Below are 25,240 nucleotides of genomic sequence, written 5' to 3'. Positions count from 1 at the left end.
CCCTCCGGTCAACCTCTTCTCCACCTGGAAACAACATGAGCTTTTGTAAAAGAACACCCGAAACCTCTTCCACATCCTCCCCGTTCCTCCCCACCCTCATGTTAATAATCTGCACGATTTGGCTTCTGGCCACCTCCCCTGTCTCATGTGGTACCACCTTGCCCTTGCTCTCTGCCTTTTGTGACCTTCTGGGATCTGCCATCTCTCCTCTATCCTCAGAGTCTTCATAGATGTGGTTCCTTCTGGATGGAACTCCCTCACCCCCTTTCTTTGCCAGCAGGCCTAATCGTGCTTACTCACCTTTTCCTTCCCAGCCTTCTCCAGTGAAAGAAAGTGTATATCGCTCCTCCTACTGATGCAGAACACCCCTTGCTGGTGGGACATTTGTACCTCTTTGGTCCCTACTGGTCCTGCAGCTTGGAGATCTGTTTGTTCCTGAGCTCACATTAGGTTGGGTTCCCCTGTTATGTGCTTCAGAGCAGCCTGTGCCTTTTCTTAATGGCACTGATCAGGATTTATAGTTTCAAAAATTTTATCTGTGTACCCCTTTGGTTAATGTCTATCTATACTGCTCTGATTGGAAGTTTTATGAAGACAAACATTGTCTCTTTTAGCTCATTTTGTATCCTCAGTATTTAGCACAATACTTGGCACACGGTATTATCATTTACTACGTTGAATAAAAGCTGAGCTTTAGAAACTGGGAAATGCTAATGATCAATCCTGGGGTGTCTTAGCCCTCTCCTGTTCCTGGAGGAGCAAGCAGCATGTGCAAACTGTATGGCCTCTGCACACACATGTGTGTGTATGTGCGCGTCTCTGAATGTGGGTGTGGCATGCCCACATACACGCAGACTCACGCAGGCACACACACACAGAGGCGCGCGCGCGCACACACACACACACACACACACACACACACACACCCTCTCTCTCCATTACAGGCAGCTGAACCAGGAAGGTGAAGAATATTTTTCATGGCGTTATTTTTATGATAATCTATTTCGATGGTTAATTTGGTTTAGGACACTGATTTATCACCAGTTTATAGATCTCTCTCTCTCTCTCTTTTTATTGTCCTATTTGAATTATAAGGATGGCATGTGTGAAATGGAACTTCTTGGCCTATTGTTCTGCTTCTCACGCAACCAGTGTAGTTCAGACAATAAAAAGATCTATAAAATTAATATATACACAGAGTGAGAGATGAAAGAGAGGGACAGAGACAGAGAAAATGGGTAATGCTTTGGAATTGGATACCACATTTATCTCTCTCTAGTGAAGTTCAGAATCAAAATTTACATGTGGGGAAGGCATAAATGAGGTATGAAGGTGTTGTCCTCTCGTGTGGAAAGAGGTCTAGTAATTTTAGCTTATCTATGTTGCTCAGAAACCATAGTTCCCTCTTGTTCTTAACCATTTTAAGGGCTTGTTGACTACTGAGATAACTAGAAATATGTACTCCAAAGATGTGACGTTAAAAAAAATAAATACCAGGCCACCTGGATTATATAATTACTTAGTCTGCCAGGTACGTTCCAATTTTATCACCATCAGGCATCTTAAGTGAATATTTGCTTGTGAATTTTCTCCGGTGCCTGGTACACACCTGACACCTAGTAGGTGTTCAATAAATATTTGTCAAATAAAAGGATAACTGAAGAGCACTGAGGAGGTATGTCTGGTTAACTGATACCCTGAAGCACGATCCTGAGCTCGCTGATTCTTCACCAGAGGAAGGACTGTGCCTCTTTCCCATCATCCCCACTGGTGGCTGTGCCCAATACTGTCCTTTTCCAGCCAACTTTTTTTTTACTTCTTTTGGCTCTTTGTCTCCCTCTAGGTTTTGTTACTCTTCCCACACTAGCTATTTACCTCCTCCTTTCAAAGGGTGAGATGGGAAAAATTCTAGTGCAGTAGTTGATCCTGAAAAAATGCCTTCTGCATGGAAAACAGACAACAGTCTTCCTACCTTCTAAGGAAGTATTTTGAATGACCAGGTGGCAGTTCCCAGATGCGATTTCACTTGAGGTCCTTGGATTGACTATTTATTGCTACGCTCGAAATGATGGTTATTATTGTTACAAATATTATTATGCTGAGGAAGCCAGCTTGCAAGCAGAGACAGCTGCATTGTTTACAAACATAATTAATGAGGTGATTTTTAATATCAACAGCTCGGCACCAGCCTTTCTAAAGACTGTTTATGGCCTGGGCCACAGAGCCATTTGTAACTTCTACGGCACTTCTCTGACGGGGCCGCCTCCAAGAGTCATTTCCTTTGGCTGGTCCCTGGTTTATTTTATGAATGACAAAAATAAACCTCTCCTTGTTGCTGGTGAGAAATGGTTTATGTCTAGCGAGCCCACGTTCACCAGAAGATAAACACAGGAATACTTTTCTAAGAAGTGAAGGTACATTTCCTAGCAGCTAACTTCTGTATTTATACAATAGTCATCCAGCTAAGGTGGCGGTCCTGGGGGACTGGGAAGGAATGGCATATTCCATTTCTAAACATGGAAATGTTTTGTGTGGCATGATACTCTATAAATACCTGCAGTATATCAATACTCAGAAAAATAGCTTATACTTCAAATAGGCTTTCGACGGTCTAACAATTGAGGCCTTCTACATGACCGCAGACTTTTATTCCATTTAGTTATATTTGGGTGAAGGATGTGGACAAAAGATTCTCTCTCCTCTAAATCTGGCCTGGCCTGACATAGCCTTTCAAAATGGACTTGAAAGCAAGCCATTCTTCCTTGGTTAAGTATTAGGTGAGACTCATCTTTTTGTCTTTAGGTTTTCCATTCCACTCCTGATTTTGAACTTTGGTGGCTGGTGTACCCCAAATTTGAAGGATAAGTTTATTCTTATGAGCTACCTACCATTGAATACCTTTCCAAGCAATTAGGAGAATGACTCTTCCACCTGCATAATAAAATATAAACTAATCATCCTTCTAGGCTCTGCTGTGTTGAAAAGCAAGAAATGAGTGTCAGTGTGTTTCCTGACTTGGTTCTTACATTTCAGAGGTTAGATGATTTAATAGTATGTTTAAACCTTTGTTTTCTCCTCCACAATTTCTAAGGGAATTATTGTTATTCTATTCCCTCTTGACTAGGAAATTGCCTGGATATATCTGTTCAGTAAGAGGCTGTAAGATAGGAAGAGATACAAAAAGACTACAAATAATAAAAGTGACCCAAGATAATTAAAGTCAGCCATCTTGTATTTTTCTGGTAATTTTCAGGCAAATGCCTCTGAAACATAGTTTTATGATCCCAATTCCACATATCCTCGTTTATTACCTTAATCCACACTGGCTCTGGAGTAGATAATGAGAACTTTGTGAATAGCCCAGGTTTCATACTTTTAGGTGTTAAATAGGAGTGTTCATTTAATACAACTCCACACTTATTGAACATCTGGGGATATATACCCCCTACCCTCAGGGAACTTCACCATCTCCCAGAGGAGACAGAAACAAATAATGAAGATTCGTCTTTAAAAGTGCACTCTTCTAAAGAGAATTGTTTGTTTGATCAGTTTGACTGCTGGGATTTTCGTTCTGCTGATTACAGTAATGAGTAGAGAGGAGAAATGGAAGAGACCAGAGGGAACTAAATTGATTTATATAAGAAAGGACATGAAGCTACCAGTGGGACGGAAAAGAATAAATCTAGAAATTAAGAGGAGGGGGTGAGGGGCAGGGGTGAAGTTTGAAGGGGTGAAGTAAGAGGAAGACTTTGGGGGACCAACTGCCATGATGTCTGGGATTCTGGGGATCAGAAAGGTTCAATGAGAATTTTTATTTATTTTTAAAAATTGAGATATAACTTATATGAAGTGCAAATGTCAAGTGAACAGCTCAAAACATCTTTACATAGGAACATAATTTGTATCTGCCACCCATATAAAGATATAGGAATTTCCATCATTCCAGAGGGGTCTCTCAAACCCCCTCCCCATTGGTCACCTAAGGGTGATCCTTATTCTGCTTCTTCTCCCTATAGAGTAGTTTCACATGTTTTTAACTTGATATATGTAGAATCGCATAGTATTTATTCTTAGTTTCCACCTCCTTACACTCAAAGTTATGTCTGTGAGACGGAATTATACATGTTTTTGCAGGTTTCAGTAGTTTACTCTTTTTCATTCTCATGTAGTATTCCATTCTTTGACTATGCCACGATTAATTTGCCCATTCTCTTGTTAGTGGACACTTAGGTTGCTTCTAATTTGCGGACTATTTCGAATGATGCTGCTGTGAACATTGTTGCATGTGTCATTTCTGTTGGGCATATGCCCAGGAGTGAGATTGCTTGGCCATAGGTACATGTGTAGGCTTGCCTTTAGTTGGTCCTGCCAAATCATTTTCCAAAGTGACTGCATCAATTGGTGTCCCCCGAATAGTCTAACGTGCTCCAGTTGCTCCGCATCTTTGGTGACATGTGATGAGAACTTTGAGGAATTCTTTCTGGGCATCATGTGGTAGTTTCCCCCTTGGCTACCATTTGTGAGGCTTCAGGAAAGACCCAGAATTTGGAGTCAGATTTATGATGAATTCCTTGCATTCACTGCCAAGGGCAGCAATCCCAGGTTCCTTTGGGTTTGAATTTTGGCTTCTCCATTTACTAACTGTATATTCTTAGGCAAGGTGTGTGTGTGTGTGTGTGTGTTGCCTTCTGAACCTTTTATTGTTCATCTGCAGAATGAGAATTATAGAGGCACTGCATAGGGTTTTAATGAGGATAGAATGAGATAGTGCACAGGGTCAGGCATGTAATTTGTACTCAGAAAAATGGTAGCTTGTGTTACTATTAACAGAAGTGAGAAAATTCCAAGGGTAAGGGCTAAATACAGGGAGGATAGAGGTGAGAGACCTGGGCCAAATCTCCACATCCATTTGGAGTTTCTCCTTTCTTTTTTTTTTTTTTTTTAAATTTTTTTCAACGTTTATTTATTTTTGGGACAGAGAGAGACAGAGCACGAACGGGGGAGGGGCAGAGAGAGAGGGAGACACAGAATCGGAAACAGGCTCCAGGCTCTGAGCCATCAGCCCAGAGCCCGACGCGGGGCTCGAACTCATGCACCGCGAGATTGTGACCTGGCTGAAGTTGGACACTCAACCAACTGCGCCACCCAGGCGCCCCTCTTTTTTTTTTTTTTTAATATTTATTTATTTATTTATTTGGAGAGAGAGACACAGAGTAAGTGAGCACGTGTATGGGAGTGCACAAGCAGGGGAGGGGCAAAGAGAGGGAGAGAGAGAATCCCAAGCAGGCTCAATGCTCAGTGTGGAGCCCAACACAGGGCTAGATCTCATAACTGTGAGATCATGACCTGAACTGAAGTCAAGAGTTGTACACTTAACTGACCGAGCCAACCAAGGGCCCCTGGAGTTTCTGCTTTCATAGCCAACCTTTGAAAGTTTGGGGGTTTGATTATTAGAGGCAATAATTCCCTATTGCCAAAAGGCCTGTTCCCTTTTCTGCACCCAGGTAGGCAGTTGTGACTTGGCAGGCATTGCATTCTCAGGCTCAGCTTGTGCGAGACATGGGTGTGCTAAAGCCATCCTGTCACATGACATCATCAACCACCATCACTGAGCAATTTTAGAAACAAGAGTTACAATAATTAGAAGTCTCTCCTCAAAGGAGAGGTAATATGCAAGGTAAGACTGAGGAGATAAACTTAAAAGAGAAAAATGAAAAAAAAAAAAAAAGAAAAGGAAGCCTATTTAATTTTATGGTTGATGCAACTTGTTACATGTGTGTCCTGCCAGAATAAATCGGATCATCTGATTTTCAAATTGCCGGGTCTATTGTTTCAGAAATAGAGGATGTAAATAATTTCAGTGCAATCTCCCGGATCTGGACCTCTCTCATCCAGAACTGTTATCAGCATTAGCATAATTTATGGTGCTATCTAATAATGAAATCACTGAACACTGATTGTACAGCTTCTTAAAGCTATAATTATTGCTCATTAGGAATGGATTTCATATTGTTTGCTCCTGGCACATAACAAGTTATTGAAAGGGAAAAGTTGTCAGGAGAAGTGAGAAACCAGGGAAGGTACTCCTTTGGTTCCTGAGTATCCTCCCTGGTAAATCCATGTGAGATTTTGTTTTTCGTAGTAGAGAACAACTGGCCATCCCAGATGCCATTTATTATCTTATTTCTTCTTTAAAGGAAATACCTTTAGCTTCACGTCATGTGTCGTTTTCAGTCCATGAGGTAATAAGAGTTCAGCAAATGTAGACTGAATGAGTGTGTGAAAAAAGGAATGTCTGAAGACAAAAGTCACAGTGACAGCATGTTACACTTGACCTTTGTCCAGCTCCCACCAAGCATTAACACAAGAACTGCCCATTAAGCTCACCCGAGAGGCCAGAGTTGGCAGTTTTTCAGGGGTGTTAATCTGAAATAAGTCTTAGTATATTCATCTCTGAACATCTTCAAGTGCATTTTTTAAACTTACACAAGCAAGGCTCGACTTTCCACTATAACAGATTTGAACGATACATATAATGTACCGAGTAAAAAGTGGGCACCCCTTTCATTCAGTTTGGTTCATCCTCTTCCTGAGGTAATGGTCCTTAACAGTATACGTATCCTTAAACCCTGGTGTTCCTGGTTTTATTGAGAACTCATTGCTTATGATAACAGGGGGGGGAAAAAGGCTGCTTTTGTTGGCTAGCAAATCACTTCCAGATGGAGCACAGGCCTGGGGAAGGCTTGGTCTTTAACTCTAAAGATGGAGGTTTAGTTAGAGATTTCTGTGGAATACAATGGTTGGGAGAATTATACATTTCAGCATGGGAAGGAGTGGTAAAAACTACACCGTTTGCAAAACAGACGCCACTGTCAATATGTTCATGCTTCTGGGAATGGGGAAAGAGGCTTGAGTTCATTATGAACAGCGTCTTTAGCTTGTGATGTCATCCACTTCAACGGAATGTAGCTTGGCCTTGAGATTGGTATATTTTATTTGACCTTCATGGAATGAATGTGACTTTTGTGTTTGTCAATTAATCCAGCCTGGTGATTTATCCAGACCCAGGTCATATTTTGTAGCCTGGCTGCTTTGTACCCTATTCTAGCTTCCTTAGGTCTTTTGACATGAAACGTAAAAGCGCTAAAGAAATCAAATGAGTATTTCTTTAATAGATTCTTTTCCTTACTTGTTGATAACTGTGCTCTCTTTTCCTTAAATATCCCCTTATCTAGGGCCTTCTAGTCCCTGAGAGTACAGGGAAAATGTCAGATATGCAGAAATTAAAAAAAAAAAAAACCCTTATTCTTTCACTGGAAAATTTCAAACTTTAGTAAAACTGTAGAAATGTTTAAATTGCCTTCCAATTTCTGAAAGAAATTGGTTTCCTTTAACGCTTAACGAGATAAACTGCAATTCGATTCAAGTCATTTTTCTGCCTCTCCTTGTTGACAATCTGAGCTCTGTTTTTTTGGTTTCCTCTTGCTTTCTGATTGACTTCAAGATTGCATCTAATCTTTTTATTCTATCTTGCACGAATGCAGCCTGCAATGTGTTGTGACAAGGAGCCAGACCTCCTATTAGCATATATTTATACCTTGCCGCACGCAAAGTGGTGCTCGGGGATTATTAAACCAGGCTGGAGCTCTGAAGGCACATAAAAGGCATCAGATTCACCCCTCCCCCTAGAAAATCCTCTATCCCAACTGTCTACTCACATGGAGATCTAATTGTTTGGAGAAAGGGATAAATGAGAGGAATCATAAGGAGCAGTTGTGGACAAAGTTATTATGATGGAGGAATTATCAGATAATCACTGATATGGGGGGGATGTGAGAGATGATCATTGTCCTCAAAGGGTCTGGAGACACCTTGGAGGAAATTTATGGGCCATCCTGGGAATCAGTTGATAACATGGTCAAATTAGCTTACTGAGGAAGGTACTAGAACATGGAGAGATCTGAGCAGAGGTCTGGGAATAGCTAGGTTGGAGGTATTTATGATTAGTAGGTTTCAGAATATGAACTCAGAGGGCCAGATACCAGGAGATGAAGGGACTAGAATTTCAAGACAGGGTCCCTTCTGAGGTGACTTGAGGAGAAGTGATAGCCAATATCTCTTCAGTTTCTATTTGTTTTTCCATAAATAGAAATCAACAGAGCAAACTCTGAACAACATTGGGATTGGTACATGCCTACATATTCTTTGGTGTTCCAGTTTTCTTCCAGTAAGATTCATGGGCCCTCCAGGGTCTCAGAGTTTGTGAATTAGTAACCTCTGTCTGCTATCAAGACTGGCAATGATCTGACATTAGTCATTCACACATGGGTTCGACCTAATTTCCACTTATGCTAACCATCCCACAGCACTTCTATTTTAAGCCTGTTTTCTCTAATTGCAGAAAGACAGCCTTTGTCTCCTCTGAAAGAAATTTTGAGCATTAGTAAAAAATGCAAGAGACAATTTGGGGGAAGGGAAGCTATTCTAATGATTTGTATGCTAAGGAATTGGTCTGGAAGAGGAAGTATTTTTCTCTCTCGATTCCCTAAGGTTCCTCTACTCCTAGGATGGTAGGTCCCAGTGACTGCTCTTGGAAATTTCTGAGTTTTGAGAAATTTTTCATTATGATGCACATCTCACAGTCTTGCATACATCTGTCTTCTCTAATTGTCTATGAGTACTCTGGGGAGGGTGATGGTGTCTCATTCACCCGTGTTTTCCATTGACAACTGGTGTCCAATACACAGTTTTGGAGCTGTCCATCAGAGGCATCCCAGTTCATCCCACCTTCGTAACTTTAAATATTTTAGCTTTGAGATAAGAAGTTAGATCCAGGGTGCTGTTTGGGTTGTATGCCCAAGTATATTGGGGTGGGCTTGGCTTTACTTTGTTTTTCCGGGTGCTTGGAGTAGTGAGCTGACCCTCTCTGTTCTGAGGCCTACAGCCTAGCACAGCTGTCCCCAGCCCATGCCTGCTTGATGCGAGGCAGACTCTTACTGCTGTCTGCCTTTCTCTGGCATCTATGACTCGGGCTGGCATGGGTCCCTTATTTGGCTCCTTCTTTTCTCCTCTGTGGTTAGATTCAGGACATAGTCTGGGCATAGAGGATAGTCAGAGAAGGGCAAAGAAATGACTTTGGGCCCAGTGTAGTGTAATTAGGTCTGAATAACTTATGAGAAAGGAACTCACAGTGTTGAGAAGTTATTATTTTGCTTTCCTTTGTATACATCTCCCTTGAGAACTCAAGGGCTGGAGGGGTGGCTGGATTAAAGCAGGATTTCAGGAAACTAAAAACTTGATTTGACTATATACAGGGACTTTATCAGGGACATATTTCCAGGCAGGAGAGGAATGACTAGGCAGATGACTAAATGTACTTGATTTTCTTTATTTAAGGCTGTATTTTGTGGAATCAAAACTTAAAATACGTAAAAATAGTGGCTTTTAAGTAATAAGACTAATTTTATAAGCCACATGGGACCAATAAATTCCTTAGGCATTTGGGGAGTGGTATACAGAGAGGTCATAAGGTGAGAAGATACTTAAGTTCTTGCTTAGGGGGAGGATATAGATATTTATAAATGTTAGCTGTTATTAGGAAAAATCAGCATAGGTATGAATTTTATTCAGTTAGGAAAACTACCAAAATAATAACTATGGGATTATGACTTTTAAACAAGCAGAATAATATATAAATTATTTAAAGGAAACCAAGGATGAAGAAAAATAAGAAATAAAAGGAAAACACGGCAAATAGCACCAAATAAAACAGGAAAGTAAGTGTCAGTGTAACAATAATTACAATAAATAAGTTAATGTGACCAATCAAAATACAGAAAGTCAGATTTTTAAAACTAAGACATAAAAGTCTTAAGTACAAAAGGAATCAGAAAGATTTAAAATAAAGGATTGGAAAAAGATATCCCAGGCATATATGAAGCAAAGGAATCAGGAGTAGCATTTTTAATATTAGGGCAAATGGGATTTAAGGTGAAAAACATAATATAGGATAAAAAGGGACATTGTGTGTTGGTAAAGGAAATGTAACACAATCGTCATGAACACATATGCTGCTAACAATAAGATTGCAAAATATAAAAAGCAACAACTGACTTACCTAAGTCAATACATAGATCGATCAACAATGATGGTTGGAACTTAAAAAAACAAACAAACAATAAATCACCTCTTGGAAACTGATGGAGCAAACAGATAAATAAGAAAAGATATAGGGGGGGCGCCTGGGTGGCGCAGTCGGTTAAGCGTCCGACTTCATCCAGGTCACGATCTCGCCGTCCGTGAGTTCGAGCCCCGCGTCGGGCTCTGGGCTGATGGCTCAGAGCCTGGAGCCTGTTTCCGATTCTGTGTCTCCCTCGCTCTTTGCCTCTCCCCCGTTCGTGCTCAGTCTCTCTCTGTCTCAAAAATAAATAAACGTTAAAAAAAAAAATTAAAAAAAAAAAGTTTAATAAATTTTGAAAGCTCAATTCATACAGGTTATATTTTTTGACTGTGATGCAATAGAACTAGAAATTAATAATAAAAGGAAAGCTAGTTAACTAACTAATCTAAATGGTAGGAACTAAAAATTACTATAAAAATTTGCCCACAGATTTTACATATGCAAATTGAAGAACTTTTTTTCTATATGAAACCTGTGTCAATGTGAATTTTTTAAAATAATTTTTTTAAATGTTTATTAGAGACAGAGAGAGAGAGAGAGAGACAGAGTACGAGTGGGGGAGGGGCAGAGGGAGAGGGAGACACAGAATCTGAAGCAGGTTCCAGTCTCCAAGCTGTTGGCACAGAGCCTGACCCAGGGCTTGAACTCATGAACTAGGAGATCATGACCTGAGGTGAAGTCGGACACTTAACTGACTGAGCCACCCAGATGCTCCAGTGTAACTTTTTGTCCAGTCTCTGGTGAATTTGTTTTCTGGTGTAGGGGGTGGAAGACTCTATAATGAATTAAATAATAATGGTTGGGAAAAAGGGAAACACTTTCTCCTATTTAGACATAACTCACATAGAAAAATTTTGGAAAATATGAAAAAATAGAGCATATAAAGCAGCTCCTTAACAGGTGATTTCTCTTAATTTTGGCATGAGGATTGGAAATACAGAGAAAGTGGAGCTGCATCCTTACCTGGGAGTGTGTTCTTAAGCTTTCTGAGGACCACAATATTCACATCAGAAACCATGTAGAACATCGAGGAGTCAAGAGGAAGATCATAATTCATAGTTATGTGTGGCTTATTCTAAAGAACCTTTAAGACAACCCCAAAAATAGGGTAGGGCTGGAATTCCAGGTATTTTGCTTTGTGAAGGACCATTGGTGTGGTCTGTATTTGCCTATCGGCTGGTGTGGCCAGGGTAAACATGGGTTATTTATTGAATTGAAACTTTTTAACCTAGGAAATCTGGGGTAATTATAATTGTTGGCATAATCAGTATAGTGGGCTGGGTTTCCTGGAAAGCCAACTCTGAATGGAGATTAGCATGTAAGAGGTTTATTTGAGAGTGCTCTTGGGGTCAATCATTGGAGAAGGGACAGGGAAGGAAGAGAAGGAAGCAGGTGTGAGCAGAGGCAATGAAATGAAGCTTCAGCAGAGCAGATGTGATATGGGAGGTTTTGAAGCTGGGATAACCTTTTTGATTTGTCTTGAGTTGAGACTTGCAGCTTTCAAACAGTTATCAAATGAGTCTGTGCCTGAAAGAGTACATCAGCTTGGGTAAGGTGGCTCTTCAGCAAGGCAATTCCCATAATGAGTAATAAATCCTTCATTCCTAAAGGAGAATATGAATGCCACATTACAGTGTCTACCACCTTAGTGATGTAATTTTGGCTTTAAATTAATTGTTTGTTTGTTTGTTTGTTTAAAAAAGTGAAGGGTTGGAAGAAAATTCTGGGTTTAGTATGCAGTCAAGAGTAAAATCCTTCCCAACCTAATACTTGCTCTTACTATGGGCACGCTGTAGGGGAAATGGCTCCTTGAACACGAATTGAAAGAACTGTGCTTTATAAACCTATAACACAGGGAGTTCTGGTATTATTTTCCAAGGATTCTCTTACCTGAATATGACACTAAGGGTAGGAATTTTTTTTTTCCCCTGTATGAAAGAGGGAAAACATGAAATGTTTCATAAGTGTTTCAGGTACTGTGTGTTTCTTTGTCATACCTTATGAGTTAGTTTTGAAAAGAATTTTAAAATTCCAAAGAATACTCTTGGACTTGTTTTTCACCTCAAGGATGATTCCAAGGTAAGAAGAAATATCTTATACCTCTACCCAATCTCCCTACTTGTTCGCCCCACCTTAAACTGTGAGAACTCAAGGGAGGGAAAGGGAGAGGAAGGCTATAAGTAAGACCAAAAGTGTGGTGTTAGCAGGAGAAGGACAGGACAGTAAGGGCACTCTTCCAAGTAGATGATGGAAGTTGTTTGTCTTTGATCCTTTTTGGGCTGCCTTCTTGATGATACTTTTATCTTGATGACACCTTATGTATAGCTAAGATGTACACTAGTCTGTGGATACAGACCCCAGCAGTTAAAGCCTATACCAGCAGGGCAGCCCATGTTCACTGAAGGCAGGGACTCAGCAGGTGGGTTCTGGGGCCAGACCGTCTCAGTTCAAATACCAGCATCACCTCCTGCTGACTGTGTGATTTTGGGCAAGGGGCTTAACCTCTCTGGTCCTTAGTTTTCTTGTCTATAAAATGGGGTTGATAATAATACCTCAAGGGTGTGTTGTTGAGAATTGAGTGAATTAGCTCTGTAAAATCATTCTGAACATAATAAATACTTGAAAAATACTAGCTATTATGTGCCCTGTGGGGCCACCTTCCCTGTTGCCTGGGTTTCCTACCTTGACAGGTAACTTTAACATCCAACGCAAAGCTCCTGTATACCCAAACCGTCCACTCAGAGTCAGATGTTCAGGGTCAGAATGTTTTTGGCCACTGCCTTCTCTGCCCATCATCTAAGCAAGTGTACAGAGGTGACCATATATTCTTACTTCTTACATATATTCTAACACAAATAATTTCCCAGTTAACTAATCTTCACCCACAATTTTCTATCCTTATAAGGATGATTTCTATACCTAAACTACAGATGAGATCATTTCCATCTTTCCAAGTCTTATAATAAGATTAGAAGGTGGGACCTTTTTTCAAGTGTAGGTTTTCCCTTAAATATCTCCCTGCCTCATCTTGATTATCTTGGAAGATAAATTTTTAATGAAAAAAAAAAAAAAAAAAGAAAGAAGGCAGAGATTAAAGGTGGGAACCCTCATACCAGACCACTTTTTTTCCTGATACTTCACTCTTAATGATTCCTCAAGCCCTTTTCTCTTTTCCAGCCTCTCTTCTCTTTCGTCCTATTCTCCTTCAAGGAGGAAAGAGCCAAGCTGGAGAGCAGCCTGTGAGACCATGAAGAATGGAATTCATTTTCATCAATGGAAACAGAGTAGAATGAAAGATTTTAAAAAGCAGACATGGGAGCTGGTGATTTTGACCTCCTTTGGCCTCAAACCTTGAAGCTGAGGAAATGTACAAAAATATACTTTAGTTTTCAGGGACAATTTTATACTTGTATTAACATTTGGTATTATTTAGAGATAGAATTATTCCTTTAATTAGACTGTAGGTTTTTCCTCTGTAAAATATGTACCAATTAATTAATTAATTAATTATTGAGCAAGTATATTTGTGCCAGGCACCACCCTAAGTGCTGGAGATACAGCAAAACAAAAATAGACACCAAAGCTCTTATGGAGCTTATGTTCTTGGGAGAGGAGATAGTGAGTAGGTCAACAAATACACCTTTGTTGGGTGGTGATAAGAAGGAAAAACGAAACAGTGATAGATAAGTAAATATAAAAAGAAGAAAATAAATAAGAGAAAGAACAGAAAATAAAGTGGGATGAGGGGACAGGCAGTGACAGATGAATGTAGGTGTGTGCTGTTTTGGACGGGGTGCTCTCCCCAGACCTTTCTGAAAGGGTTTTACTTGAGCTGGGACCTGAACAGCACAAGGATGTGGCTCTGGGCAAAGGGCATGGCAAATGCTTGACACTAAGTCTTTAAATTTAGTGATAATGGAAACTTTAGTTTGATTAAAAATAACATTACTAAACTGAAAGAGATAAGAGAAACACAAACAAAAGTTTCTCTTCTCATTGTCACCAGGTGAACTTTGGGAAGGAATACCTAGGATTTCCCCAGAAACCAGATTTTCCCTGTGTATTTGTCAGTCACATCCATGGTGAGGTGGTTAACATTCACAGGCCACTTCTTAGAACATGTTGATGACCATTACAATCTGAGAAAGTTCCTCTTTTCTCTATTCATTCCTTATTCTACCTTGTGAGATAATAAAATGTAAAGCTGAATATGACTCATCATTCTCAATGTTCCTATGTTTGGGTATGGAGATTCGATACCTAAGCCTTTTGTATTTGTTTGAAAAAAAAAAAAAAGATACAGGTCTTTATTTCTTCATTTTTAAAAAATCTTTATTTATTTTTGAGAGAGACAGATAGAGACAGAGCATAAGACAGAGAGAGAGGGAGTCACAGAATCTGAAGTAGGCTCCAGGCTCTGAGCTGTTGGCATAGAGCCTGACACGGGGCTCGAACCCACAACTGCAAGATCATGGCCTGAGCCAAAGTTGGGTGCTTAACCAACTAAGTCACCCACGTGCCCCTCATTTCTTTTTTAAACTTACCATTCCAAATTACAGAAACAAAAAGGAACCAAATTGGTGGCATTGGAACTAGTCATTCCAGTGACTTTTATGGAAGTTCTTGTTTTATCTGTGTATAGTCTGTTCCAGGGGGTTACATAGATCTAGGATTTGTTCATCCTTCAAACTTACCTCCCTCTCTCTTGTGGCCACATTAACATCTGAAAATCCCCATGCCTTTCCATCAAAATCTCCCACAGGAGATAGAGGCCTTGCTGAGTTAAATTTTTATGGTAAATTCCCTTTGTATGTTTATATCTCATTATGCCTTGAGTTCTTACTGTGTTGTTTTCAATCATCCTGAACACATGCAACATAAGGCTAAATATTTTTTTCTGCTGTGATATTCGTGCATCTATGAAATAAAGAGTGCAACCATTTGGGAATGGATGGACCTTTTAGATTTGCAGTCCAGACTCCAGTTTTATCTTTGGAGCAGGCAGCATGCCCAGTTTATGTTGTACTTTGTTTCTAGGCTGTTTTGCCTTGGCTGAAGTAGTTTTCAGTGGGTGAAAAAGCTTGTGCTGTACCTTCTTGCATGGAATTTTGCTTTCAAGGCCTATAAGAGAGGGAAGAATCATCCTACCTTTCTACTCTATGGCCACCAGATGGGACCCATTCTAGTGATGGTCTGAGAGTGACAGGAGAAGAAACAGGTCTGAGAATCACAGAACAGAGGTGTTTGCTGCTGAAGGACAGGGTGGGCACGCTTTTATTATGCTCTGCCTTTTCTGATCTCTGCCCCAAGCTTCCACAACTTCCAATGAAGCTTTGCAAACCAATTTCATTTTTAAACATGTGTCCAGAGCAGGATCTCTGGTGGGTTTATAATAGGTCTAAAGATGTCTGCAGGGTATAGAAGTGTGAAAAAGAAAACACGAGCGGTTGAAGCAGGTAAGAAAGCAAGAGAAGTGAAGAAGCAAAGAGGATTATGAAACTCATCTCCTTTATATTCCCCAAATATATTTGAGGAGGATGATCCTTGAATAGGAGAAACACTAGTGATGATGGAGGCTATGGTGGAGGTGGTGAAGGTGAAGACAGAGGTGATGGTGGAGGAAGTGGAGGATAGGGTGGTGGAGAAAGAGATGGAGGGGAAGGATGTGGTGGGGGAAGAGGAAGAAGTGGTACAAGGGGTTATGGAAGTGGGGCAAGTAGTCAAGTTGGAGATGGAGGGGGTGGAATAGATAGTGGTAAAAACAGTGGGGTTGGAGGCCGTAGAGATGGTGGTGGAGGCAGCGACGATATGAGAGGTGGTAAAGGTTATGGTTGAGGTGTTGGAGGAGATGGAGATGGTAACGAAGGTGGTGCAGGTGGGATGGTGGCAGGAGAGCTGGTGGAGAAGATAGTGGGGGATAACAGAGGTGGTGGAGGTAGTAACCAAGAAGGCGAAGGAAGCGTTTAGTGGAGTTTGTAGAGGAGGTGAGGACATTGATGGAAATAGCGATGGAAGTGAATATTGTATTGGATATGATGGAGGAGGCCGAAGGAGCGGTGCAGGAGCTTGTGGAGGTGGTGGAGGCGGTAGAACCGACTGGGTTATGTAAATATCCAATCCTAACAGAAGGCAGAGTGAAATACATGCACCGACGCATGGGACAACAAGCAGCCGTTGTCTTAAACGCTTTTTAAAAAAAAGTTTATTTATTTCTGAATGAGAGAGAGAGAGAGAGACAGAGAGACAGAGAGACAGGGAGACTGAGAATCCCAAGCAGGCTTTGTGCTATGTGCATAGAGCCCGATGAGGGCTTGAACTCATAAACCATGAGATCGTGACCTGAGTTGAAATCAAGAGTCAAATGCTTAACTGACTAAGTCACCCAGGCTCCCCAAGCAGCCATTTGTAATAATTTTTTTTTATGTTTCTAAAGAGGGCTCTCAGATATTTTCTTTATTAATTGCATAACTTTTTACCTTTGAGTCTAAAATTCTTATTTTCTTAAATGACTCAGACAGCAGTTGAACAACATTAATGACCATTAATTCTCACTCTCCTGCCTTTCATGTGCTAGACTGGGTCAAGCATAGGCAATCAAAAGTCAAAAATACTTAGTTCCTGGGGTGCCTAGGTGGCTCAGTCAGTTAAGCGTCCGACTTCAGCTCAGGTCATGATCTCAAGATTTGTGAGTTTGAGCCCTGCATAGGGCTCGCTGCTGTGAGCACAGAGCCCGCTTCAGATCCTTTGTCCTCCTCTCGCTGCCCCTCCCCAGCTTGTTCTCTCTGTCTGTCTCAAAATAAATAAATAAACTTAAAAAAATTAAAAAAATACTTAGTCACTGTTTTCACTGAGGAAATAGACCTATTAACAGACAATTATAGTGAAATTAAATGAAATGATAGAGTTGTTAAACATCTAGAGAGGAGTGATAGATAATCAAGGTGGGTAGTGTTGGGGCCAAGGGAAGATTCTTGGAACAGGTAGCACCATAAGGATGAGAGAATTGGAGATGGGTTGGGTGAAGGGGAAGATGAGCATTAGTGGCGAAACTGACTCTCTAAATGACTTTCCTTCCTGCCTACCTGGGTATGTTAAGTTCCTTGCATTATCTTGGTGTTTAGAATCAGGTTTGAAAGTCTCCATGGATGCAAAAAGTAAATCATAAGTGGCATTGGGGTCTTTGGGTGCTTAGTCACGACATGTTCAGAAGTAGAGATATCAGTATGAATCTCAGAGCTGGTGCCATCAAATTCTTCAACCCCACCCATTTGCTGAGCTTAAGAAGTGAGTGGGAAGACAGAATTTGAATAGTTTTTCCTATCAGAGGAAGCAGGACAAACAGCACTTGGGCTGTGATGGGTGGGCGGGCAATCATGCAGTATGTGTGTAGAAGATGGGTGGCTTACTCAGAGAAGACCTGATATTCAAGAAAAAGTCAGCCAGAAATATGAGTCACTCATTAGCCTCTTTAAAAGGTGGAACATGCCAAGGCAGAGAATGGAAATAGTCTCTTTTATTAGCTTGGATTAGGATGTATCCTTAGATATAACATGTCTCTAGCAATGAAAAAAAATTCTCCAAAAAAACAATGCACACATCTCCTTGACCCAGTTAAAATGTACAATATTTTAGAGAGCAAGCAGATAACACATGGTTTGGTCAAAGGAATGAGTCGATAAGAATGCATGAGATATATTTGAATAGAGAGTTTCAAAGGTTATTTTTAAATAGAGAACTTATTAAAGTCTATGAAATAGGCTTCAGAAAATTGAGTTCCTGGAATGAATACTGCAAATGACTATTCAGAGACCATGAAGAGTGAGCTTTCGGACCTACCCTTCAGCCACAAGTTACCTGGCAAAGGAGGAGGAGCGAGGAAGAGGTCAGTGCATCTTCGTGCCATGGTGCCGCCACAGTAAACAAAAAGGATGCACCAAGGAGGCTGAATAGTGGCTTGGTGCTGTTTATGCAGAATTTCCAAATTAGAGAAGGCAGATCCCTTATCCAAAACTTGGTGCATTGGCCCACCTACCCTGGAAAGCAGGCTATGGATTGTCCCAGATAAAATACTAGATGCTGACCTCTGAACCACTTATTTAAATTCATTTCTGGCTTATTCTTTCCAAATAGCAATTGAGTTTGACTATTGTGTTCAGCCATCTGCAGCCCATGTTTATAATTGTTCATGCTATCATTGTCTCTGAGATTTTCCTAGTTAATATTATTAAGGGGTGGATATATGATTTCCTGGGTGGTTCAACTCACTCTTCTGGTCTGTTTTGATAAGAAAGTGCCTACCTGCTGCACCAAGGGGCTTTCACTGGCATTTTGAATTTTTGCTTGTGAGGAAATAATATAGGAGACAGAACCACTCTACTGGTTGCCTTTCGGATATAGAATTCTGTTTAATTTGCAAAAACTATTTATAAATTCTAACTATTAACTCGGCCTTTCTTGCTGGCCTCACAAAAGCAGCTCTTAGGAAATAAAGCATTTGGGACCCAATGGGAAAGATTCCAAGCTCGTTCTGCCAAATCTCCTGAGTTATCCTGAGTCCCACCTGAGATTTTGGGATTTTCTATTAAGAAGGGGAGGGAGAGATTGGCCCCATTTGGAACATAGATGATAGGGAGTAAATAGACTTGTCTGTTTTTCAAAGATAATTGCGGGTTATGAAACAAAGCTAAGTAGGCAGCAAAATCCTACGCAGATTACAAAAGACATTTTACATCTCTGCGTTAGCACACGTAATTTTAGGCCCCGGAGCAATGTCTGGTGGACCAGTTGAACGTGCTAGGGCAATTGTTTAATCAATCCAAGGGAAGGTCAGAATTAGATCATGGATTATAGATTCCTAGAACTGGAAAGGACTTTAGAGATTTTCTAAGCAACCCCTTTTGCTTACTACTGAGGAAACGAGCTCAGAGAAGCTTGGCTATTTTAAGTGATGATCAGAATAGCTAAAGCTTAGATTTCCTGATCCCTAGCACTGTGCTTTGACATGAGGTCAACTGGACCTCAAATAATGGACTGCTGCCTTCATTGTGGACATTCCCCAGAACATATGTCATGGTGGCAGGTGACCCCTCACAGCTACTCCTGCTATTCGGTGATCACAAAACATCTTGCTCTCATTTGTTTTGGCTGCACCTCGCTAGGAGGGCAACATGCTCTGTATGGAGGGATCCACAAAGCCTGGCTCTGCCATTTGTGTGAGGGATGGTCACGGGGAACTTTGAGATCTGGTTCCCCGGCTGCTGGTTTCCACCAAAAACTCTCTTTTCCTGGGATTCTTTCTCACACCAAGGGGAAAAGTAGCCAGCTCTAGGATTTCTGCTTTGCTGAAACATTAAGACTTGCAGAAGTCTTGATCAAGTTAGTCAAACTCTCTGAGCTTTTGTTTCTTATTTGTAAAATAAAAATAATAATTCACGGGGTTTGTGCCACATGTAGTCCTGAGTGCAAGGGAGGCATTTAATAAATGTTTGTTCTCAGGGTGCCTGGTGATTCAGTTGGTTAAGGGTCCGACTTTGGCTCACGTCATGATCTCATAGCTCATGGGTTTGAGCTCCGCGTCGGGCTCTGTGCTGACAGCTCAGAGCCTGGAGCCTGCTTCAGATTCTGTCTCCCTCTCTCTCTGCCCCTCCCCTGCTCATGCTCTGTCTCTGTCTCTCAAAATAAACATTAAAAAATATCCTGAAAAAAATGTTTGTTCTCTCTCTTGCTTGTATAGTAAAATTTCTGAATATGCTGGTTTATGATTAGTTCAGGGAAAATTATCTTAACTGCTTTTTTTGTTTACAATGATAACACATATTCATTGTAGAAAATCAACAATGTTGAAAATTATGAGGTTCCCTGAACGCCTACCATCCAGATATAACTATTTTGCATACTTTTACAACACTGTTCCAGTCATCTTTCTATTCATCTATGTATATATTTGTATTTATAATTTTACCTAAAATGAAATCACAGTACAAACACCCTTTTGCAACCTACTCAGCAAGAGGTCAGTTCAAAGAAGATGCTGGTAGATATTTTCTGCCAGATCTGGGGTCATTTTTAGTCCCAAATGTAGGACACAGTGGATGACACAATCTCATCTCACAGATTAAAACTTTACTATGACCTGATTTGTACTCCTCTCCCCAGGAAAGAGAGAGAGAAATGTCACTGAGTGTATACAATGTCATTTCTGGCATTTGCAAAAATAATGTGCCAACCAAGGAAGTCTGCTTTTATTTATCTTAATAGAAGGTGGGGGAAATAAATGGTATCTACTCCTAGTCTCCTTGCAGTCCCTTGATTTCCTCAGTTTGACCCTTCCCCTGTCTTCCACAGGACTCATCCACAGGAGGGCACAGACTGTTGTGTGCTTTAGCCCATTGGGTCTTGCTGACCTGGAGCTAAGGGCAACCGTTGTTTTTGTTTAGACCAATCCCCTTGATGGCCCAGTGGCTTCCCTTGTGAGACAGAGTGACATTAGTCATGCTCTATCCTTTACCTGCCTCTCAGCTTTATTTGTGTTCTCTGTTTCTTTGGGCCTGTGCTTGTGGTTACCTTCATGGTAATTTAGCACCAGACATTAAGAAGGCAAGCAGACCAATTCTGCCATGAGTTTATAACCTAATATTGTGATGTGTCCATTCACATCAGTACTCATTAGTAGAAAATACAACTAATTGAAAGTCTTTGGGTTTTGGGAGAATTGAATCCTACTGAGCAGATGAAAACCTTCAGTATTATAACCTTATATAGGAATATCATACCTACACGGAAAGGTTCTTACTCATGAAGGGAGGATGTTAATCTTCATGTGGTCCCAGCCCGCCAATATCATAAGCAGGGCCTTTTATACATTTGGAGATCTCATGACTAGAGTTAGTAATTTCAAAGTAACATTTCCAGGCTGTTTTGTGTTTTTCCATAATTGGGCTGAACTCTCTCCCAGAATCTGAGTTCAGAGCTTCTTTTCTTATCTCCCGTCCGCTCACCACAGGAATCTGCACAGATTAATTAGTGCCAGATGTATTGAGGTGGTTTTGTTAGGCAGCTTTCTTCTAGGAAGAGGTGGGCTGAGTACACCCACTCATTTCCCACCATCTCCAGAAAGAGCAGCTTATAACTATGACTCTGATGCAGGGTTTCTATGACCTAAAGATGAAAGGCTCATCACCAATCTTATCTGCTCATCAAAAACCATACAGCAGGGGTGATATGCAATCGAGGCTCACTGGCACCTCTAATGCCTGTCCTGAGAGGGTTCTGCCAGGGTCTGCTGTGGAGATGAAGGCACTTTGGAGCCACATGGGTGGTTCTAGAACTTCTGACCTTCTTGTGCCAAGTTTCTATCATAACTTAAGATTATTTGGATGTATTCTCATTAGGAGTAATAGTAAATTTGAAGGAAATATAATATCCTTAAGTTAGAATTTTAGAGTTTTACTTTTTCAAGCTTGTCCAACAGAAAGCTTCTAATCTATGTGGTCTCTGACATCTAAAGAGGGTGTGTGTGTGTGTGTGTGTGTGTGTGTGTGTGTGTGTGTTTATTCATTGATTACTTTATGCTTTATCCCTATAGATTGAGAATTACTGCATAAGATGATAAGATGCTCTGGGGAGCCAAAAGGGAAGTAGAAGGCATAGATCTTTGCCTTGGAAATTCTGCAGGAAAATGAAATGGGCTACCCATATATTTGTATTCATGTGTGCTCATAAATGGACAACCTAGAACTTCTATTTCTAAATTCTGAAGGAAATCCATGACTAACATGTCTTGTCTATGACTGAAAGATTGGTGCTACTTTGTAATTGAATGTACTCATCTGTGAGGAAGCTGAATTTGACTGGGACATGTCTAAATTTCTGTTGTGCTCCTTTACCCTTGGTTAGCAGTGAGGCTAACAAGTTACCCAGGGGTCAAGAGAGGAGAGCTAGCTTGTCCCAGAAAATGTAGACAGAAGTTACCTTGTGTGCTAGATATTTTCCATTTTTTCTCCAGGTCTACTCTCCATCCTTCTACACCCACTGATTACATTGGTGGCTCCCTGGACCTCTGTCTTCTAGTGGGTTTGACAGTAGGAGGCATCTATGGTATACTGGAAGGCAGGAAAGGAATAAGGTCAGGGTATTTATTCTCTTGATTCCCTTCCTGCTAGGTTGCTGTGGATTGGCTGTGTCCATCTACCTATGACACAGCTCCTGTCAGAAAGTTCTTCCTCTCTACAGACTAAGGTGGATGCTTCCTCCTCTTGCCCTTTCAGCTACAGAGAAGTAACAGCTCCCTGCTGTTGCTAAACCTAAGGCTGGTTTCCTTACATTCTGCCCCTCTTTGTAAATAATCCATTTATTAGACTTTCCTGTGTTACCATGTTTGATGTGCCATCTTTTTCTTCATGGATCTGGACCTATAACACTTGATAAACATTTAATCCCTTAATGACAAAGAACAGAAGCTCATACACACTAGCTCAAGTACAAAGTGAATTTACTGAAAGGACACAGGGGAAGTAAAGGACAAATACCAAATCATCTGGAAAATCAGTTTCCAAAACCATTTCTTCAGTCTGGTGGGACTATGTCTAAATCCGCTTTCTTCTGCTGCTTTCTACATATTGACATTGTCTTTCTGTCTTATGGATTTTTTTCCCCCACTTTGGCCATGGTATAAACTCTGGCATTGACCCTCTTTAACCTTTCAGTTCAGGGAATCCCCACCATTTAACTGTTTCTCAGTGTCCTATTTCCAGGGTCCTGCAAGAGAAATTCAGAGTGGCCCAGTTTGAGTTAGGTCCACTTATGGTCCATTCAGGTGTGTTGGAGAATAGGGGCACACAGGACTGCTCTTTTCCAGGGATGTGAACTTTCTTTCCTCCCAGAAAGGTGTGTGGTTGGGGCAATTGCAAGCATCTCTACATAGTACAGTGAGTCAGTCTTGTGAAGAATATCTGATTCAAACCCCAGGTAAGAGTGTTGGCTAATTACGTCCTTAAGTCATTTGGAAAGGCAGCTTATCTGCTTCATTCTTTAAAAATTTCAGTGGAGGTGTAGCAGGATTCTCTCACAGAGAGTCATGACACCGAGGCTTTTCTTTCCAGGAAGCAACTTTATTTGTGCCAGCACTGTTCGGTTGGGTTCGTACTCGAAGAACTGAGCCCTGAACACCACGTGGCATAGTTTTTTATACATTTTCTATTTCTTTGTCTCTCATATATGGTAACACACAAATATGCAGTCTGATTAAGTGGTCTCATGTTACAAGGTCATGAGGGGTGTTGTCACTCAAGCCAGATTGCCTTGAGTTTTTGTTTTTTGTTTTCCCTTAGAGAAGGGACCCTACCACAGAGAGTTGCTTGGATGGCTCAGACTGTTGATCATCTGACTCTTCATTTTGGCTCAAGTCATGATCTCATAGTGGTGAGATGGAGTCCTGCCTTTGACTCTACACTGGGGCTTAGGATTCTTTCTCTCCCCTTCCTCTGTTTATGTGCTTTCTCTCTGTCTCTCTAAAATTAAAAAAAAATTTTTTTTCCAGTGGAAAGAAATTTAGTAATTCCATAAACCTTGGAGGAGAACTCTTTTGATGATTGTTTTTCTGTATCTAACCTGCTGTGGACTTTGCTCATTTATTTATTTCTTCTTTCCTGCCTTTAATGGTAACCAACCCACTGTTCAGTGTGACACTAACAGACTCCTTCTTGGTAATTATGATTGAAAGTGATTAATGAGATACAGAAATAATGCTGATCATTCTTTTTTTTTTTTTTTTAAATTTTTTTTTCAACGTTTTTTATTTATTTTTGGGACAGAGAGAGACAGAGCATGAACGGGAGAGGGGCAGAGAGAGAGGGAGACACAGAATCGGAAACAGGCTCCAGGCTCTGAGCCATCAGCCCAGAGCCTGACGCGGGGCTCGAACTCACGGACCGCGAGATCGTGACCTGGCTGAAGTCGGACGCTTAACCGACTGCGCCACCCAGGTGCCCCAATGCTGATCTTTCTTTAGGATCAACATTATATCCTTGCCACTGCCATTGCCATGACCAGGATGGCCAGGAGACTTGTCGTGTACCTCAAGGATGCCTGGACCAAGGAGCCGGTGTGGGTCTCACCCTTCACCATTGGGGGCCTTGCTATAATTCTGTCCGCTGTCAGCCCCTTCACCAAATATGCCACCATGATCAACCAAGCTATGCCCTACAACTATCCAGCGCCCCTCTGAGATGATGGGAATAGGTCCAACATGGCCAGCCAACCCCTAGGACCTCCAGGGCCCAGTGTTGGAGTGGCTGAATTGAGAGCACCTCTGGTGACATAGAGGACATTTCCTCCCCTGTGGCCAGTAAAATGTGAAAAGTGACCCCAGGAGGAAAAAGGATAAACATATCATATTTGGGGGTAAGCCTGTATTACTATCAGCTTTTCAGTCCCCACTTAGGTATGAGCAGAAAACCAAAGATGACAAAACATCTGAGGAAGGCCCCTAACATATGAGAGAGAGGTTCAAACAGAAACAAAGCAACTTGGAAGAAACAGAGACTGAACAGGAGAAGAAAATTAAAAAAATTAAGGCCTATCATTAATGTGGGGAGATGAGAGAAAATATGGCCCACATGAAATAGGAAAAGAATACTATTTACCCATGAAATAAGAAAGAATACTATTTAAAAAGGAATATTTAGTGGATAAAAAATAGACTCTTAGAATTTAAAAATATAATAGCAAAAATAAAAAACTCACTAGAAAGATTGAAGAAAAGGTTGAGTAAATCTCCCTGAAATAAAGCAAAAATAGAAGGAGATGAAAAATAGAGGATGAGATATTAATAAAAATAATTTTTAAGGACAGTTTGAGAAGTCCAACATCTGAATAACAAAAGTTCCTGAAGAAGGAAACAGAGAAGAAAGAGAGGAGAAATTCATCAACCAAATGATTCAAGAAAAATTGCTCGGGAAGGGCATAATCTTCCAGACTGAAAGCATTCATTAAGAACCCTCAAAATGGATAAAAATGGACTCACACTGAGGTCTCCTTATTATGAGATTTCAGAATATCGAG

At 40.8% G+C, this 25,240-nt stretch overlaps 1 long non-coding RNA gene across 1 annotated transcript in view; it reads left to right on the top strand.

Moving 5' to 3' along the window:
• Window positions 1-25,240, top strand: part of LOC123583537 — a 154,062-nt gene that overhangs the window by 22,953 nt on the left and 105,869 nt on the right. The window lies entirely within an intron of this gene.

This window comes from Leopardus geoffroyi, chromosome B3 (assembly GCF_018350155.1).
Source record: "Leopardus geoffroyi isolate Oge1 chromosome B3, O.geoffroyi_Oge1_pat1.0, whole genome shotgun sequence".
Taxonomy (NCBI): Eukaryota; Metazoa; Chordata; class Mammalia; order Carnivora; family Felidae; genus Leopardus; species Leopardus geoffroyi.
Note: the sequence above shows the minus strand (reverse complement) of the source record. Positions and strands in the feature narration are given on the sequence as shown.